Below are 6,000 nucleotides of genomic sequence, written 5' to 3'. Positions count from 1 at the left end.
CGTTCTTAAAGGAAGGAAGGAAGAAGAGCCACATGGAAGTTTTTGTTTATTTTAATTTGTGAAACTGTATGTAGTTAATTAAAGTTAATCTCTTGATGTCAAACAAAAAACAGAAGTTAATCTCTTATTTTTGACTTTAAACTTCTTTCTTTAAGTGATTGCAAAAGTTTACAAGATGTAACTTAAATGTGTAATTACAAGAATTTTTAATGCATATATATATATATATAACTGGTGGGTCCATCGAATTTTAGGTTCACATGAATACCGAGCTATTCTGGATATATTTTCGGTTAAAACATATCAAAAATTTTGGAAATTAAAAAAAAACGTATAAAAAATACTAGTTGTATATATGTTCTACGAAAATTTAAAAGAAAAGGAATGCTAACTGTATAATGTTAAATTTATAATCGTAGTTTCTTCAAACAAGTAAAATGATCATTCGCATTACATTTGTGTATTGTCCTTTAAATATTTAGTTGATTATTTTTTCATATTGAACCAGAAAAACAAAGATTATTATTTCACGATTTATAATAAATTTTCCAACACCGTAAAAAGTTTGAAATTTTATTAATTTTCTTGATATGATTTATGATATAGCTCAGAGAAAAAGGGAACCCTAAAAACAGCTTTCATTCTGATGAATAATGAAAAGATTCTGAAAAAGACTTATTTCTTAATATTTTTTTAACAAATTTCACGAATGATAATTACAAATAGAAACGCAAAAATGATAGATATATATCCCTTTGCGTACACCAACAACGATGACAGTGTCTTGTTGTGATACGGCCAGCTGTTTCCTTGCATCATTCGAATTTCGAAGAACAACAAACATTAATAAAGTTCACACACGACAGCCTGTGAATACACTTCTCCTAATAAGCCTATACCTAAACAATTATTATTCAAAAAGTATTTATTTATATTTTTCTAATCAAAAAATATTTCTTTTAACTCCTCGAATATGCCCTAGCAAAAATGATTGCTAATAATATAAAATGATCCAAGTTTAGTGAGCATTTTATTATCTAGTATCTACAAGTGAGTTAGAGAACTTAACTTACGAATTTTTGCTCAAAAAAAAGAACTTAACTTAAGAATGAAGATTGAAAATGTGACATAAAAATAAAAACAAAAAATATATAATAAAGCTTATGACGAAAATAAGATAAGCCAACTACCATTTCACAATCACATGTTATTAAGGTGATTTTTCTTAAAACTCATTTTGTTTTTGTTTTTGGAATTTTGTTTTGTTAATTACTTAGCAAGTTATATCCAGTTTTATCCAAGTGGATGCCAGCTGGAACCACTTGACGCATTCTCTCCACGTCGGATATAATAGAACGTCTTGTCAGTTGCCACGTGTACGTCTGCACCACTGGCATGTATCGAGACGAGTGTTGTCGAGATGGAGGAAGATTAAAGGATCAACTTTTCAGTCTAATATTCTCACTAACCAGAACATAGAGATTGATGCGAATTCTTATAATATTCGAATATAACGATACCATTTGCAGACTACTAAAAATACTGAAAGTTACATATCAAATAAATGGGACGAGCACCGAGTATTTACTCGTCGAATTTGAGAAATAACAAGTGATGCTTAATTAATAATTACCACACGAGTATATTATATACTCTGAATATACAGAACGACTAGATGTGGTTGCTTAACCTCAATTATTCTTTACACCCTTAAGGCCTAAAGTGTGAAAGTATTAAGAAGAGGAAAACGACTAAACGAGTCAATAGTTGTTAAGAAAACTATAGCTTAGCAACTTGTGAACATCATTTGATGTAGAAGTTTGAGAAGTTCAGAGATACAAATAGTATTATTATATATTTCGTGTGGACTTTATTATTCTGGTTTGGTTATTGAAAACGAAAATATTAAGTATGTATTATCGTTTGGCCTGCCTAGATCTGCCTGTCCTCAGTCTCTGATTATCCATTTATATAAGTATTTTTCACTTCCACTTGATTTAGTTAAGTATATATACAAGCCAGTACGAGCCACACTTTGAGACGTTGACCAGGTTAATAATGAGCTAATGTAGATTATTTAATTATTTTCCCATTGAAGAGTATTTTCCATAACAATAATGAAACAGTCAATAATGAAACAGTCAATAATGAGTTAATCAGACTAATTTAGTGGATGGAGTCATGGAGAGCTATGAAATAATTAATTTTAGTATTTGGTTACTTTTATGTAGAATATAACATTTGTATTTTCTTGTAAAAATATAAACATTTGCATATCAATATATAATATATATACAAGCAAAAATAGTAAAACTTTACAAAAACGAAAACATATTACTTTCGTAGAATACAAATACGTATAGTTAATAAGCAAACAATGTGTAATTTAAACGATTTAAAGGTTTTGAAGATGATATAAATATGTGTTTAAAAATTATAAAGTTATTCATTCATATAATACCATAAATGGATATTTGTCTCAATACATTTTGTTTTCTTAAGTTATTTGTTTTATTAAAGTTTGATATGGTACTTTTATGTAGAATATAATATTTGTATTTTCTTGTAAAAATATAAACATTTGCATATCAATATATAATATATATACAAGCAAAAATAGTAAAACTTTACAAAAACGAAAACATATTACTTTCGTAGAATACAAATACGTATAGTTAATAAGCAAACAATGTGTAATTTAAACGATTTAAAGGTTTTGAAGATGATATAAATATGTGTTTAAAAATTATAAAGTTATTCATTCATATAATACCATAAATGGATATTTGTCTCAATACATTTTGTTTTCTTAAGTTATTTGTTTTATTAAAGTTTGATTCGAGTTTGTTCATTACAGCTATACTTAATATTTCCAAAAGGAAGCTAATTTGCTTACCTGCTAGTGTAATATTGGTTGCTAAATTCAGATCCTCAAATAGTTGATTTTGCCTATACCTCTATGTAAACAATATATTTCCCGATTGTTTGATCTGCGATGACATAACTAAAGGACGTTTAGATAATAAAAAAAACTAATTTATCTATCTGTTAATTTACATTACTCGAGTTTTAAGATATAGGAGTACAAACGTCTTGTGTATATATAATTAAATTTAATAATAGAACCCTTAATTATAGCCTTACAGGATCAACAATTTTGTTTTGGTTTAGTATAACTACGTTGTGATCAGAGAGAGGTAGACGACTATGAGTCCATGCTTCTTCACCCTTATCCGAATGAACTTATTCGAAGTTGATGAAAAAATTGTGTTCAAGGAATATTACGTTCTTTAATATTCGTTGGAATTCTTGGGAACCTTATAATTATTAGAGTTTTAGAATGTCATCACGTTGCACAACAGTACAACACCCCCTTTTCCTCAACTTACAACAAAATGCGAATCTTACCGTAAAAGATTATAAAGCATACTAAATGATTATATTAGTTGTTTAATCACGATTTCATGTGCTACTGTGTTATCAGATCTGCCCTCATGTTCCCATTTTACCGTTATCGTATTCCTGTTTAAATTGGTAATCTGCAACATTATGGTATTGTATTTGTATTTTTACGTGCAACAAAATATACGAAAACCCAAATTTAAGCAAAAAAAAAAAACAAAAATAACATGAGATAAAATATGCAATTTAGTTGAATATTACCATATACATAATAATTAATGACCATTAGCTCCATGCGGTATGCTTAGACCATCTCCAATGGTTTATTCTATTTTTTTCAATAAAATAGAGTAACTCTATAATAGAATTGGATGTTGCTCCAATGGTACTTTATTTTAGAGTGGAAAATAGAGTGATGAACAAAAAATAAAAAAATTACTCTATATATAGAGTAAAAAATAGGTTTACACTATTATAGAATAGAAAATAGAGTACTATTGGAGCATTTTTACTCTAAACTCTATTTTAGAAGAGAAAATAGAGTGTGGTTCGAGATACCATTGGCTAGTCAATTTTATATGTACGCGGACATGTTATACATACGTGTGCACACATACCTATACCTATGCACCAAAAAATGATACCAATCCAAATTGTCGGTTTTATCATGAAAAATGTTGATCGACGCAATCAATCAAGTTTTTTTTTTTTGAATAGTTGTGAATTCTTATGATTATAGATGCATTGCATTAAGCAGCCTAAATAAAAGAGGACTTAGTAATAATTGCAATAGCCGAATCATATATATGGGAGTTAAACTTCATTTTACAAGAATTTAGTAAGATTTTTGTATTCTACCACAAACAAAATTCATCTAACTAGGACTCCAATGATCACTAGCGAAGCTAGTACAATGTCGCTGTCTCAACAACATAATGATATACCGGTTACAGAAAATTCCAGAGGTTTTCATCAATTAACTATAGAGAACTGATGAGTCGAGACCATAATTATTTAGCAATAAGGACGAAGCTATCTTAATCATACCAATTCTTTCATTTCTATACTCAACAGTCATTTGTAACCATTTTAGTTAGCTTAACAACTCCTATAATCCGCAACTAATAGTATAATTCTTGTTCTTGGGTTGGTGACAGTATTAGGTGTAATTTTTGTAAATGATTTAAATTTCACAAGCGGCCATTTAGTCATCTAATCGGCATGCATATATAGATTTATTTATATAAATACGTATTTTGGGATAATCAACTACAATAGGGATAAAGTTGTTGATGAAGATGCATGGTACATCAAGTTTTAGGGTAGAAAAATAAATCTAAGATTATACAACAGGGATAAAGTTATTGATGAAGATGCATGGTACATCAACTTATAGTTAGGAATTATTTGTTTGCAAATCATTAATTGGTTTAGTCTCAAACTTTGAATTAAGTGTAGTTAGGATTATTATTATTTTCTCTTGGCCTGATGCGTTGAGGCATTTACGATGGGACATATCGATGACAACTAGGAGTTGAACCACCATTAAGACTTTTTTTGTTCATAAGTTGAACCACCATTGACATCATTTCCATGGTTAAACCTCTATTAAGACTTCTGATTTTAATTTATTCAGTCCGAACTATAGACTTTCTTATTATAAGATCCATCTTCTATTTCAAAGTAATTTGGCCAAGAAAATCATAAAGAAAGGGTGGTGGTTTCATAATGTCCATGTTTGACGACACATTCAATTTTCTAAATTATATTTACTGCCATGGTATAACTGATATACCAATATCATATAAGTGTAGCTCGAAAGATATCGAGGGTTTCACGTAGCAATCTTTTTGATGACCAGTAATGACCTCAAAGACATTTTCTATAAGACCTCTAGGCTAGAACAGCTTCTTCATTTTTCTCAAAAAAAAAAAAAACAGCTTCTTCATATTTGCTTATATTATATAGTAAATTAACTCAATTAGATATTAATTGCGCCACTGTTTGATAAAGACTCTGATGTTGATTATTTTATTGAATAATAGAAATTAAATGCATACAATTACACACCTTGAGTTTTTGCTATGTCTTTGTATTGGTAAAGGACTAAGCAAAAAAATCTATAAAAAGTTATTAGATTATTTATTTGTTTCTATTTGAACTGAAAAATCCAGATACTCGCATCCGTATTTGATATGTTATATGCATATATATACATATATATTGAAAATATATCTATATAAATTATACAATTATCATATTTTATGTAAGTTTTACAATATTTTATTGAGTATATTTATTTTTTTTAGCTATTACAATTTTAAATAGTAAATACTTTTTTTTATTTTTAAAATAAATTACTAATATTTTGTATTTTTATTTTATTTGTACAAATCAAACCGTATATCTAATATAAAATATCCGAATAAATTCAAATCGAATCAAATAATTGATTGTTTGGACGAAACATGTCAAATCACGAACAGTACACAAATGTGGATATTCGATCCATGCCCATCGTTAATAGGTAGACTAAAGATATGTAAAACTTGTTTGTGTGAAATATACATGATGGAGTAACCATGATTTCCCCTTACA

The sequence above is a fragment of the Brassica oleracea genome, chromosome C4 (genome assembly GCF_000695525.1).
Source record: "Brassica oleracea var. oleracea cultivar TO1000 chromosome C4, BOL, whole genome shotgun sequence".
Taxonomy (NCBI): domain Eukaryota; kingdom Viridiplantae; phylum Streptophyta; class Magnoliopsida; order Brassicales; family Brassicaceae; genus Brassica; species Brassica oleracea.
The sequence above is the reverse complement of the archived record's forward strand: the minus strand, read 5'-3'. Positions refer to the sequence as shown.